This window comes from Aethalodelphis obliquidens, unplaced genomic scaffold (assembly GCF_003676395.1).
Source record: "Aethalodelphis obliquidens isolate GAN/ISIS:26980383/991018 unplaced genomic scaffold, ASM367639v1 scaffold28, whole genome shotgun sequence".
Classification (NCBI taxonomy): Eukaryota; Metazoa; Chordata; class Mammalia; order Artiodactyla; family Delphinidae; genus Aethalodelphis; species Aethalodelphis obliquidens.
In genome coordinates, this window is record NW_020837972.1 from 10,255,490 (window position 1) to 10,271,049 (window position 15,560).

Sequence of the window (15,560 nt, forward strand, 5' to 3'; positions counted from 1 at the left end):
ACAGCCTAATGCATTCTAACTAAATCAGTTTAGGTTGCCACTTCAGAGGGGGCATTGGAGAATTGAATGAAATGACGCTGTGGTAGCCATGAGAATATACCTCACATACCCCCAAACTACAGGGAGAGTAATTGACCAAGGGTTCCAGCTGCTGCACTTTGAAATCCATCACCAGATTTGCACCAAAGCGACAATTCCCTTGAGCTGCTTCTCCAAGGACTGAGCACAGCGGAGATACTAAAGCAGATGTGTTCCTGGGAGATGTGGGATTCCTCTGATGAATGGCTTTCATTCACAGACTCCCCACTGACTTTGCTGAACCTTTCTTAGAACTTCATTGGAGGCATGGACGAATGTGTATCTAGTTAGATAGATGATTGACAACACTTCCTTCCTTCCTGCCTGATGCCTTTACACCCAGATCTGATGTTTCTCAAACCCTGGCCCATAGACTTAAGCTAATATACATGGTTGTTTTAAAGACTTTTTATTTCCCCTATGTCAATGACAGCAAGAAACCTGAGACACCTCTGGCTTCTTCCCTAATGTACCTGACGTCTCTGTACATGGGAAATGGAGTGAGAATGTACATTTCCTGAGTGTTCCTGTCATCCACTGAGACCTTCCCATGGAATCACAAACAAGAGTGCCAGGCTGGGATATCTTAGGTTTCCTTTTGGACCAGAGAGGCAGAAGTTCTGGCCTTCAGCTCTGCCAGTGATTTGCTATGCGACCTATACCAGCCCCTCCCCCTCTCTGAACCTTAGTTTTCTCCTGTGTCCAAGATGAGAATTGAATGAGACGGTCTCTGAGGCTCCTATCCTTCCTATCATGCTCTGTCATTCGGGATATGTTCAGCTGCAAGTAACAGACAAATAAACCATAACAGCATTAAAATATATTGTATATTACAATGTCACTTAACAAGAAATCTGAAGGTAAAAATTTCCAGAGCTGTTGTAGCTGCTCAATAATTTTATCAAAGCTACAAACTTTTTCAATCCTTTCTCTTCACCATATTTAACATGTTGGCTTTCAATCTCATCCTTGTTGTCTCACGGTCACATGATAGCTGCCAGAGCACCAAACATCACACTTCACTCCAGTGTCTGACTCAGAGAGGAACGGGCCAACAGCAAAGTGTTTCCTTTTAAAAAGAAGGAAATTTTTCCCTAGCAGCGCCCCCAACAGGATTCCTCCACGATTTTTTGGCCAGGACTGAATCACATGGCCACTTCTTGCTGCAAGGGAAGCTGGGAAAGCTAGTACTTGAGCAAAAAAAGAATGGGATTGCCATGGGCATATTGCTGCCTTGATCAGGGTAAAAAAAAAAAAAAAAAAGGCAAGGAATGACAGTGTTTGCCTGAGAGGCCTCAAAGGTGGGTATCCAGTGAGACAAGGCTGCCATGCATGAAACAATTTGAGGCCACATGTGGGCACCTATCAGTAAACAGGGCAAAAACAGAACACCTGAGTGCTGAGTGGGTGTAGATATTCCAGCAGTATTTGGGGAATGGGGTGGGGGGGAGTCAGAGGTGGCAGCTGGAAAGGAAGGAGCAGGAGACCCCGATGGGTGAAGGGTCCCCTCCTTCTGTAGCCGCCTTCTCATTTACTGTACTGAAATGCCCCATGCCCTCCTCACTAGACCCAGAGTGAGCTTTTCATAAAGCTCCCCTGCTGGAAATCCTGCCATGTTTCTCCATGTTCTGAAGAGTAAAGACCAAATTCCTTACCCTGCCTCCAGGCCCCCTGTACTCCAGCTGCACTGACTTTTTCTTCCTGTTCCAAGAATTGATTAAGCTCAGTCCCACCTCAGGACCTTTGCACATGCTGTTGTTCCCTCTGCCTAGAGAACAATTGTCCCATTTTGCTAGTTAACTCCTACTTACCTTTCAGATTGCAGCTGAACAAACTTCCTCAGAGCAGCCTTTGCTCCGGTCCCCACACCATGACGTAAATTAACCTTTTTTCCAGGTGGTTAATCTGAGTCTAACTTTCCCACTTCCCAGCACACATACACTTGTCTTTTAGCTCCAAGAGGGCCAGGGATGGTGTCCACATTCCTTACCAAAATCATAATGGAGTGAAGAGCCAAGCTACATGGATTTAAATCACAGCTCTTCCACATATCAGCTGTGTGAACTTGAGCAAGTTCCTTAACCTCTCTGTGCCTCCTTTTCTTCACGTATATAAGGATAAGAATAAAATCTGCTTCATAAGTTTGTCTTAAAGATTAAATGATAACATATATTAAAAGCTGAGCACAGTGCCTGGCATATTGTGTATTAAGTATTGTGTAATGTAAGTATTGCTATTAGAGTAATGGGAATGTGGATCCCCAGTACCTAGCAAAGGCTGGCACATAGTAGGTGCACAACAAATACTTGTTAAAGAGAGAAAATGAATGTTTATTCATCTCCCAAAAGGCAGAGATGGTTATATGCCTTTTCATTTTTTTAATCTTCATCACTCTGCACGGGACCTGGCGCTTAGCAGGTGTGCAAGAAATTCCTAGTCGTCCCCACTGCCTGCCACTGCCGTTTCAAGCCCTTCCCTTCTTCCTTCTCGAATCCAGGTGGAGCTCTTCCACTCCTTGCGGTAGGGCAGCCTCCCCTGCCCCCTCTGATCTTTCCCACTTTGCCCAGAGAGGCAGAACAGCTTTGATCGCTGACAGGTGCCTTCTAGGAAGAGAGAGAGAGAGAGAGAGAGAGAGAGAGAGAGAGAGAGAGAGAAATCCAGCAATTTAAGCTCCCTGGACATGACTTATTAATAAAATGAGCAGCTCTCAGCCTCTGCTCCAATCAGCTGTCCGTTGCTTGGGGCAGATGCGGAGGCTCAGGGCAGCTGCAAAGCTGGGGATAGAGGAAGGGGAGCTGGGGAGAAGCCGCTGCCTCCAGATATCAAATACGTAAATAAGCCCAGGCCACAACTGAGAAAGGCCCGATGCCCTTGGCAATATTGGACCTCTCTGGATTTCGATGGTCTTAAGTGACTATAAACCCAATTCTCTCCTCTGATTTCCTATTATTAATGAAGTTTTACTTACACAATCATGAATACGTTCTCCTTGTTGAAAAAAGTTCACCTTGCAGATCAGGTCACGTGGACCTCACCTCATCTTGGTCCATTCAGCATCTCCCAGGAAGTAACCTCGGACCGCATTTCAGGATGTATGTATCTTTCTAAAACTCATTTGATGCTTGTTATACCCTGTACGTCATACAGTAGGTAGCCTTAGTTTGCATGTGTATATATTACTGGTATGTAGACTTTTCCAGTGGGGTGTGTTGATTTGCTGTGTTTTGTTTTTCTCTGAAGGACAGCACGTTGAACCTACGATTCTCTAACTGGTTTTTTTTTTCATTTAGTGACGTGTCTGGGAATGTTGCCATAGAGCTGCAAACACATCAACCTCACTCTTTTTCACTGCTGCACAGCACTCCTGAAGGTGGAGAGAACCTAGTTTATTCAGCGCTAGCTGCATGTTAAAATACCAAGGTGTGTGTGTTGGGGGGAGTCTTTTATATTATGAACGCCCGGGCCCCACCCCAGACAAATTGAATGAGATGTAAAGGCAGGAACTAGGTATCAGAATGTTACAATTCCAGCGATTTTAACTTGCAGCCAGAGTCAAGATTGATTCATTTAGCTGGTCCCCTATTCATGCATATTTAAGCTATTTCCAAGCCCTTTGCTGATTTAAAAAAAAAAAAAAAAGCCTTCTGGGCGCTTCTTTGTACATCCTCTCTTACGCATCTGTGCTGGTATTTTTCCAGGACAGGGTTTCTCAGCCTCTGCACGGTTGACATTTGGGCTGGGTAATTCTTGGTTGGGGTGGGATGCTGTCCTGTGCACTGTAGGATGTTGAGCGACATCCCTGGCCCCCACCCCCTAGACACCAGGACATCACGCCGATCAAAAACGTCTCCAGATATTGCTAAATATCCCTTGGGGAGCCAGATCGCCCCTGGCTGAGAACCCAGAAGGGAAGGGTTCCAGAGGATATATACTTTTTCTTGGAGTCCACATGGCTCTAAAGTTCCGGCACTAATTCACAATTTCCAGGAATATCCTGCCAGCCAACAGCCTGCCCCTTTGTCTCTGTGAGTCTGGACTTAGAATTTGGGCTTGAACCCTGAGCGTCTCTCCCTTCAAATACCTCCTGCAGCCCCGAAATCCTATCATGTTTGGAACACAATTCTAGAATCTAGAATATGAGCCTAGAGGTCTGGAGTAGAAGGGACTATCAGATAAGGGTGAGAAGGAACCGATTTCTTTATTTTCTGTATATCTTTCCTTCCTCCTTCCTTCCCTCCTTCCTTCCTCCCTCCTTCCCTCCTTCCTTCTCCTTTTCTCTTTTATTGTTTTTTGGGGTTTTTTGCGGTACGCGGGCCTCTCACTGTTGTGGCCTCTCCCATTGCGGAGCACAGGCTCAGCGGCCATGGCTCACGGGCCCAGCCGCTCTGCGGCATGTGGGATCTTCCCGGACTGGGGCACGAACCCGTGTCCCCTGCATCGGCAGGCGGACTCTCAACCACTGCGCCACCAGGGAAGCCCCTCCTTTTCTCTTTTAAGGAAGTTCTGCTGAGGGGAGGGGCGGATACTTCTCTCATCCCCGTGCCCACCTCAAATTTCCAGCCTACACTTTTCAGGCTTTTGAAGACCACGGTCTGTGTCCGGGTGGCTCTCTGAGTTTTATAGGTCATGAAAAGGATGGACGAGAGGGAGGAAGACAAGGTAAGCGGTCCTAAGAAACAGAAAGAAGATTCCCAGAGGCTGTGTGCATGTGCGCTTGCATGTGCTTGCCTGTGTGTGCATGCGTGTGTGCGTGTGCGTGTAAGAAAATTAAATTCACAGGCTGGGGAGGAAGAGGAAGGGGAGAAGCAACAGACGCAGCCAGCTGTGTCTCTTTAAGCAAGATAAGCAGCAGCCCCATCTATCTCCTGGACACTATCAGCCCGTCGTCTAAAGTACTTACAGCCCCTCCTGGAGAGGAGTGCTAACCAGGCGATGCTGGGGGAGGGGAGGACGTGAGTGAGGCATTTAGGACCGGGCACCCTGGCGGCCAGCTTCCCCGAAGAGCAACACACAGCTTGCAGAGGGGGAAGGTCACCCCACCCCAGGCCAGGCCTGTTTTTAGCTCAGCACTGGCTCCCTACCTGGGCCCCGTTCCCAGGGGAACCACTTGAAACTGAAACTTGTCTTTCTCAAGTGGCTGGGGGAGAGTGTGAAATCCAGGAAAGAGAGAGTGAGCAGAAGAGAAAGGCTTTTTGCTGCTGTTCAAAGGGACCTCAGCCATCCGGCCCCACGATCCTTTAACAACCAGCTGTGGCTCTTACTGCCCTGTGAAATGGGGGCTATGATTCTCCCTGTCTCAGAGATAAGGAAGCCAGGCTCAGAGACATTAAGTAACTCACCGAGGGCCACACCGCTAATCAGAGGTGTCGGGGGAATTTGAACGTGGATTTCTCTCGGCTCCAAAGCTGACGTCTTACCTCTTGAACCAGGGTATTTCCTGCAACGCCTCTGGATGAAGGATTTGTTCTCTATTCATTCAACAAACACTTTTATCGCCTTGGTACCAGATTCTGCTCTGGGTACTGACAATAAAGACTTGACCCCAAGTGCTTACTGATCTCTACAACATATCCCTCTACATTAAGCCAGACCTGCAGAGACCTTAATAGCCAGATTTTTATCATTTTGGCCCCTGTACCACTTGATTTCGTCAAACTGTGATTTAGGGTGGCAGCACATCCAGGGAACCCAAGAGAGACAGTCCTGTAATATTTGCTACTGGGCTCCATTAACGCGATGGTACCCTCAAGAAAATCACAAAACTACACAGCGCTACGTCATCTTTCTAAGAACCCAAGGAACATCTCCCTCCTTGTGTTTAGCAAACATCTCGATGTATTTGTCTTTTATGAACTCTTAGGGCTCTCGTAACTAACTATAATTCTCTCCTCGTTTTGGCAGCTCGAAAACTCAGTGCCAAATATATTTCTATTAACTACACAGGATGTTCCAGTTCCGAAGGCTGAGAAGCGACATATCCTAAAACTTAGTGATGTAAAACAACCTTTGCTTACATTCCTGGATCCTGTGGGTCAGTGATTCAGACAGGGCATGGCACAGGGCACTCTCGGTACCGCGATGCTGGGAGCTGAGGGCAGAATGATCTGAAGGCTCTTCGCTCGCACGTCTGGGACTGGGTGCTGGCCGTAGGCTTGGGGCGTCAGCTCTTCTCCACGTGGGCTTCTCCTCGTGGGCTCCTCCTCGTGGGGTCTCCTGATAAGCTCATTTGGGCTTCCTCACAGCATGGCAGCTGGGTTTCAAGAGTGAGTGTCCCAGTGCAGGGGCAAGTTAGGCAGAAATTGTATCACCTTTTATGACCTAGCCTTGGGAGGTCTTCCAACTGAAGGGGTCATCACCTGTCACCTACCCTGGGCCTGGCCTGTGTTTAGCTCAGTCCTTAGTGCTGGGGAACATTACCCCACCACCATCTCATTCTATTGCCAGAAGTAAGTCCAGTCCAAAGTCAAGGGGAGAATCAGACTCCATCTCTTTTTTTTTTTTAATTAATTTTTATTGGAGTATGGTTGCCTTACAATGTGTGTTAGCCTCCACTGCACAACAAAATGAATCAGCCCAGACTCCATCTCTTGATGGGAGAAGCATCATGGCCCTGGAAGACAGCGTGGGACAAAAATATTGTGGTGGCCACTTTTGGAAAATACAGTCTATCACACGCGACCAAATGGAATTCACTGACATATGCTAATCACTCTTGGCCTCGTTATTTTATTATTTGCCACCTGTGGATTGCGTGCATTTTTGCAGTCAAAGATTCTTGATGGAAATAGGCAGGAGATAGACAATGCCTGTCATCAGTGCCGTTTTCTGAGTGTTTGTTCTATGCCGAGAGCCGTGTCAATAGATCCTTCCTTACGCCTGCACTGCTTTAATTCACAAACAATCCTCTTGTCAATATTTTACAAGTAGAGAAGCCAGAGCGCAGGAAATTAAAGAGGTTTACCAGATCTGGCATGGTGGAGAAGTGGCAGAGGTGGGGCTCCATTCCGGGCAGTCTGACTCAGCTGTCGCAGGTAGAGTCCCCCCACGTGCCTCCATTCTCAGCCTTTTGAACCTCATCGCACACCAAGATCCTGACATGGTATTGTAGCATGAAGGCTCGACAAGATTCAGCTCTGTCCTCCCTCAACTGTCTCTTCCGACCACCGAGCGTTCTCGAGTGCAGCTTTCTCTGAGAAATAAGAGAGTATTCAACGACTTCTGCATATATATCAAGATTAACATTCTCTCCAAGTTAGATCAGCCAGGCTGTCGGGAATTGGGGAATTTGGCAGGAAGTCTAAGCACCCACTTCTTGCCAGGCTCTGAGCTAACTCTCAGGAATCTAGGCATGAGACATTTCATGTCACACTCGACTGAGATCTCTTGAGGGGCAGGGACTGTGCCATTTGGGCTTTGCAGTAGGTACACTGCAAGAGCCTGGCATCGGGGCTGGAGAAAGTAGAAGTGTTTGTCTAGTCCAGCTATGAAAACTTGGGCGAGTGACAGCCCCTCTGAGCCTCTATTTGTTCACCTGTAAAATGGGACTAAAAATGGTCCCTGCATACCTCCCAGGGCTATATCGGGAATCTTGTAACTGAGTAGGTCTCCCTTTTGACCTTGACTTCTAAAACACTCCATAGCAAGTTTGGACCCTATGCACGATAATCATATAAAATGCTTAGCATATAATGAACCCTCAATAATTGGGACTGTAAAGCACGCTAGGGCTTGAACGCCAAACTCAACTGAAGTTGATATCAAGAGGGAACAAGAGAATGGACGAAATCAAATGGAAATCTCCTAAAAACCTTTTTATAAACCTTAATCCTCCAAACCAAAGTTTTCGACCAAACGTCTGAGTTAGTATGTGTCGATCTAACGAAATGCTGTCAATGGCTCGGAGCTGGTCACTTCACTGCGGGTGTACCTGGCTGAGAAGCGTCGGGGGAGAGGGTAAGGTGGCAGCCTGTTTGGAGAATACAGGAAATTAGCCCAGCTGACCAGGTGTTGCTTTCTCTCTCTCTGCCCAATTAGCACCGACCTCTCATTTTTATTTTCCATGTAGGATGTGGCTGGTGAGTCAGAAAGAAAGGAGAGCTTCATTATTTGCTCTTTGCTAAGTTCTTGGAAATATCGAGAATACTTGGCCCTCAAGACAAACCCAGCTCTGGGCCTAAAAGCTAAATCCAGATATGTTATATATTTATTCAAGGCAGCAATTGGCCAGGAAACGACTATAAAACACACATTTTGAATAAAAGAGAGAGATTTATGGTGCATTTTCGAATCTGAGTCATATCTCTCTGCCTCCCCCTAGGCCAGGAGTCCTTAATCACTAACATACCCCCAGCTTGTTCATTCGGTGGGCACAGAATTGCTTCCTTCTGGTCCTGTCCCAGTTAAAGATGTGATGGAGATTGTGCTACTTATCTGACAGTCAGTAAATGAATTGCCAATTCATTCTGAGCTTAGATGGGGCTGGTGTTTTCCTTGGGAAGGAAAGAAGGTGAGCTCCTTTCATATGTATCTTTGATCAGTCGCGACTTGACAAATTATTTTCCCAGGAATTTCTCTATCCTCAATGCCACAGGGAAAAAAAAGGATTTACTCTAAAAGAATAGTTTTTATGTTTCAGAAATTAGAGTAATGTAAAAACTTTTCTCAGGTTCCTTTATCTCTCTCTGTCTCTGTCTGTCTCTCTGTCTCTCTGTCATTCTCTCTGTCTCCCCTTCTTTTCCTACAAATGTTTTTTCCAGAGAAAGGAAGTAGATACCAGGCAGAGTTGGGAAAGGCTGCTGGCAACAGCTGGGCTTCGGGCTGGTTATTTCAACTTCACGAAAGTAACAGAAATAAGGCTCACTCCCTGAATACAGTTGGTATTGGGAAAGCAAAGTCAAATCTTCTATCCCCAGTTTCCCTTGTGATACCTGGTTCTTTCTCCTCTGGACTCTTGTTTTAGAGACAAACTTTAGCCTGAAGAATACCTGAATGCTGTTTCAACTATCTCATGCCCATAGTTTAGACATTCATTTACCTGAAGACAGGAGGCTACTTCCATATCAAGGTTTTATCCGCTATGGTACAATATTAAAGAAAAGCATGTATTGAAAGTATCAGTGGTACAGGGCCGCCATGAACAGTTGGGCAGGTGTGCACTGCACAACTTCAGGTGGCCTCATTTGGCTAGACTATCAACGTGAATGACGTGCTCTGAGGGGTGTTCCCTGATCAATCTTTACAAGAGTGGGTGGCAGCTTTGAAAGGGAACTAACAGAGGTGAAGGGAATATTGGAAAATCATAATTGTAATAAAGGGACAATCTGGGGGATCAAGGTGGAAAGAACTAAAAAAGAGTTTTGTTAGGGACTAAACTGAGTGTACGCTAGTAGTTTCAGTCTGTTTATTTCTCCACTCGAGATTCTCTTTCTGGGAGAAGGAGAGAGAGAGAGAGGCAATAAGCCTTGCTTGGGTCAAGGGCTCCCACCCTCTTGTCTAAGGCCAGGGAGAGCTCTGGATTAAAGTGTTCCTCTCCTAGGGTAAGTTTTCTCCAAGCAGACCCTAAAAACAGGATTTGAGTGCAGTGGTCTATTTGAGTGAGGGAGTGAGAAGCGAGATAAGGCAGGAAAGGAAACCATTGAAGGGCGTGGTAACGAGCAGGTCACCTCTGTGAGCCACTGGGACTCAGTCCTGCTAGGGACCCCGTAAGAGACTGCAGAACATACTCAAAAGAGTCCCGCCAAGGGGACAGAAAACTGGGATATTTACAAGTTGGTACTCCGGTCCCTCATTACTCAATTCCCTGGCCAAGCACATACCTAAAGCCAGAGAAAGATATCAAGCAAAGAGACCCCGAGGCAGGAAGCAGACAGTCACTGGTGTTTGAGAACCATTCGCCCAAGCTGCAGGTGACCCGGAGGACGGGCCCAGGAGACAGGGCTGGGCCCTGACAGCATCTGCTGGGCCCACACACAACGAGAATGATGTAAACCATCCCAAAGAACCAGGGTGCTATCTCCCAAAGAAGGAAGACGGATGCAGGAAGGTCACAGAATACCAAATACTCATCACACAGGGAATCCAGAACACATGCGGCTTTTTCCGGGTGCTGCCCCGTCTTTGCCATTAAGGAGCCTCCCGGCCTCCAGCAAGTCACCGCCTCCACTTTGGAGTTACCAACGCCTCACTTTCCTCTTCTCTAAAGGTCTGTAGAGGATTAATATCTCACATTTCCAGGACCCTAAAACTCAGGGTAAAAATGGGGCTCCTCGGTGCTTTGTGACCGCCTGGAGGGGTGGGATAGGGAGGGTGGGAGGGAGGGAGACGCAAGAGGGAAGAGATATGGGAACATATGTATATGTATAACTGATTCACTTTGTTATAAAGCAGAAACTAACACACCACTGCAAAGCAATTATACTCCAGAAAAGATGTTAAAAAAAAATGGGGTTCCTCTGGAAAAGAATATGAAAAATAATATACATATATATATATATGATTATATGGAGAGAATATATAGTCTATATATATGGAATCACTTTGCTGTACACCTGAAACGAACACAACATTGTAAACCAACTCTACTTCAATTAAAAATAAATAAATAAGATTTTTTTTAATGGGGTTCTCCGGGTAGTGAGCTGGGGTTATAATACAAAGCACACCATGTTCTTGGTCTTCCCAGCCACCAGAAGCGTGAGAAAATAAATTTCTGTCATTTAAGCCACTCAGTTACAGCAGCCTGAGCAGAATAATACACTGCCCTTCCTAGTGGCCTGCCCTATGGATTTCAGACTTACCTACCAGCTTCCACAAACGCGAGCCAATTCCTTTCAATAAGGTTCTTAATACATATCTGTACATCTCTTACTGGTTCTGCCTCTCTGGTTGAAGCCCGGCTATAGAACTATTAAGGGGAGACCTGTAACTGACTTAAGGCACAGCATACACGCTCCTGGCTTTGGAGCAGAACCGAGTCACCCATCCAAGGACACCCTAGACCAACCTGCCCTCCGCCGACCCATCGGCTGATCACGGCACACAAGCCCAGGCAAGACTAGCGGAACTTGGCCATGATCCACAGAACCGCTCAGCTGATTCAACAGAACAACTCAGTCGCTCACTTAGTTCATGAGCGAAAATAAATGTTTTTCCACACATGCCTCTGAGGTTTTGTGGCCGATTGTCCTGCTTCCTTGATTGTGGCTGAAGATATCAGGGGATGTCTGAGGTGGCACACTGTCAGCGTGTACTCAGCTGTCCCCCTTCACTGCATCGGCAACTTGAGGTGGGCAGAGAGGATGCAAAAGCGGGCACGAGAATCACCACCACAGAGTCCTTGACGTGCTGTCCTCCGACATGCACATCTGTTGAGTCATTCATTAATTCACTCAGGACATAGACGACGAACACCTTCTCAACGAAAATACAATCAGACGAGACTGGAATATTCCTGCCCTCACAAAGCTCTCCTGACCCCAGGAGAGAAAGCCTGCAGTGAACGAAGGAAGAAGGGTAAACTGTGATGAAAGTTACAGAAAGAAGTCTCTCCTAGTGTGTCTCTCCTACAAACACATTAAACTGTCTCATTTAGCCCCTACCCCAAGCCTGGAGGCAGATCTGATTGCCCCCATTTTACAGAGCTGTAGACTGAGGCTTGGGGAAGTGAGTACAACTTGCTCACAAACCAGAGGGTTAGCTGGGCATCCGAGACCAGGAAGCCACCAAGTCACAAAACCTCCTTTACTTTCCCTGAGGTTGAAGCCTCCAAGGACACGCCATCTGAAGGCACACACGCCCTGGCACACTCCAGCTGCCCATCTTCTCCTGTTCCTGCAGGTCCTGCAGAGGTGGCTTGGATCCAACCATCACATAAGGGACTCTGGCAGCATGCAACGGTCACTCATAAGCAGAGTGACCTTGGACATGTCACCTGAAGTCTCTGCTAAGGTGCTTTCTCATCTGTAAAACAGGAATCAGATTGGCCCCTACAATCCCAGTTATGGGACCATATAGGTATGCTGCTTGGTACAGGGACTGACACATACTATATGGTCAATAAATGAAAGCCACTCTTACTATCACTGGTACTAGTATCAACAGTAGAGGGGTGTCAGTCTGATATTAAAATTCTGTCAGGAATAACCCTCAATCTACTCTCCAGGCTCTCTCTCACCCTCAGCCCTTACAGTTCCAGGAACAGGGACCAAGCGTTCTTAAATTCGTATCTTCGGTAGGATTAACGTGCCTGACTGCTTTTTGAAGAGGTATAAGAATGCATTCTGAGGTCAGAAAAGGTGCTGGCTTGTCAGCCTTCTAAGATGTAGAAACTTCTGTTCCTTCTTTGTTGCCATAGAAGATTCAGGGTTGATAACCACTTACAAAGCCAGCTACTTAGATAGTCTTCAATAGGGAGCCTGCTCGGGAAAGCTATGTTTTAATTACTGTTGAAGGCGATGATGGTGATGGTGGTGATGGTGGTGGTGATGCCTTCCTAACCCCTAGTGGCTTAAGTCTACTATAAAAATAGAAGAACATAGGGGTAGATTTCCCAGCAAGAGGAGGAAGAAGGGGCGGAGGAGAAGGACTCCTAACAATGATGATAATAATAATTAATACTCTTATTAGCTAAAAGTTATTGAGTATTTCCTCTACACCAGGTACTGTGCTCAGCACTTTACACTCATGTCTCATTGAATCCTTACAAGAACAACTCTTTTGGGTAAGTACCCTTATTGTAGTTGATTCATAGATGATTAAATGGAGGGTCTAAGAGGTTAAGTGACTTGCCCAAGGTCACAGAAGCACTAAGTGATAAGGTGAATTTTATAAGCCGGGTCAGGTAGAGAACAAAGGTGAGATTCTTACAACTGCCTGATTCAACATACATGTGTGTGTGTGTGTGCTTGTGTGTGTGTATGCTTGTGTGTTTGTGTGGGTGGGTGTATGTGTGGGTGTGTATTTGTTAACAAGAGAAGGACAGTTTTCCCAGGACAATAGTTTAACCCAGTAAGAGGACCAAGCCTGCAAAAATCAATCCCAGAAAACAGAGCCAGAGATACATCCAGATGCCTCCTTGTTTCTGAAGGAGAACATTCCACGCTGAGCAGGCGGCCAACTGGTACCCAGCCCTGTCACTGCCAAGGCCAATATCACCCCCGATGGAGTCTCCAAACTTTCATCCTCAAAGCAGACACCGGTGCCTCACCTTCCTCACAAACTAGATTTGGTCAACAAACAAAAAATAAACTAGATTTTATTTTACTAATTCTATTCCTAATTATAAAGAGAATTCATCTTCATCACAGAAAGATGGAAAATATTCAAATACACAAGAAATTTTAAACGCTCACAATTCCCACCACTCTTATTATTGTGTTACACATCCTGGGGTTTTTTTTCCTCTGAGCATGAATGAATGCTGTTGTATTTAATAAAACTGAGATGCTGGTGGGCATGCTTCTTGTAACCCGTTCTTTCACTCGCAATGGATCTTGACATTTTCAAATCATCTTCACAAATGTGGTTTTTTGTTTTGTTTTGTTTTGTTTTGCGGTACATGGGCCTCTCACTGTTGTGGCCTCTCCCGTTGCGAAGCACAGGCTCCGGACGCGCAGGCTCAGCGGCCATGGCTCACGGGCCCAGCCGCTCCGCGGCATGTGGGATCTTCCCAGACCGGGGCACGAACCCGTGTCCCCTGCATCGGCAGGCGGACTCCCAACCACTACACCACCAGGGAAGCCCACAAATGTGGTTTTTAATGGCAAAGTGATATTACACTGTCTGGGCAGAAATTAAATTATTTATCCCAACTCCATATTGTATAATAAGGCTGTCTCCAGTTTTATATGATTAAAAAAACATGATAAAAAAACATGATGAACATCCCAGAAAATAAATATTTATGCACACCTCAGATTATGACCTTAGGACCAATTCCTTAAAGCAGAATAGTCCAATTAAATGATTGGCACCTTTTTAAGGCTTTTCATCTGTTTTGCTAGTCTCCTCCAAAGAGTTTATCTATCTTCATTCCAGCCAGGAGTTTATGAAATTTCCTATTTCCGCATTAGCAACATGTATTATTCTTTTTTGGGGGCCATGGCAGGCAGCTTGTGGGATACTAGTTCCCCGACCCGGGATTGAACCTGGGCCCTCGGCAGGGAAAGCTCCATGTCCTAACCACTGGACCGCCAGGGAATTCCCTGTATTATTATTTTTTAAATATGGATTTGCTAAATCAATGAATAAAAAATTTTACGTAACTTGCATTTCATGGATCAAAATCTTTCTTTTTAACTGTTTATTGAGCACGTACTGTGTTAGGTACTTAACTGGACATTTCCAGAGATATTCTCTCATTTAAACCTCATGACAGTCCTTTGAAGCAGGTAAAATAGCTCCTTTTAGTAACCAAGGAAGCTAAGGCTTGGACAAACTTAGGTTCCATGCTGAGCTCTGCCACACATCAGCTGTGTGATGTTATGGGTGTTTCCAACCTCTCTGAGCTCAAGAATACTAATGATCAGAGTCTCTGATGGCTCTGGTGATCCTCTGCCCCATAATTTTGAGTCCCGCACTTGAGTACTCAGTGTTGGGCAAGGCAGCCAGAAGAATGCTATAACACTCCTCTCCCAGGTATTATACAAAGAAGCCTACTGGCTCACAAATCCAGTCCGCCATACGCAGCAGTGGGAACAAACTGGGGAAGACCTCAACACCATTAGTAGGTCCTCAGCAAGTAAGGGTGTCTATCTGTCACACAGGCTGGGACTCCAACACATGCTTGTTGAACAAATGAATGAATGCAGACTCAGTGATTACTACCCATTCATGAATCTGTTTTCTCATTTCTCCATCACCGTTTCTGCCTCAGCACATTTGCACAAACTGTTCCCTCTGCCTGAGATGTTTCCCTCCCAACTTTTCACCTGGCTAATTCCTATTCATCACTCAGGACTCAGTCCTCTAACCCAGGTTAGGACTCCATGTCTTATCTCTTTATGACATCATGAACGCTGCTTTCATAGTTCTCCCCGCCTCTGCAATCCTTTACTTACGCAGATGATTACCTAAGGGCTGTTTTTCTCAGTAAACCATAAGGTCCAGGAGGACACAACCTCTATCCCTGTGTCCTCAGTAATTATCACATGTCCAGTCCAGAGCAAACATCCACTAAACATATTATAGAAATACAGTAATTTGTGTTGTGTCTTTTGACATCTAAACGACGAGAAAACCACATGAATCTTTGGATATGACATCCTTAAACCTACCAGTTCCCTGAAAATCTCCTTTATTACCACTGTCTGGAGCACAAAGAGGTCAACCTGCATCTGTTATGGGAGGACAGTGTCCCTTTTTTGATTTATGAAACTTGCTGTGGACATGCTTTTTTTTTTTTTTTTTTTTTTCGGTGCGCGGGCCTGTCTCTTTTTTGACCTTATCGTTTACTGAGAAAGGCTTCCGGTGTGCAGGCTCAGCGG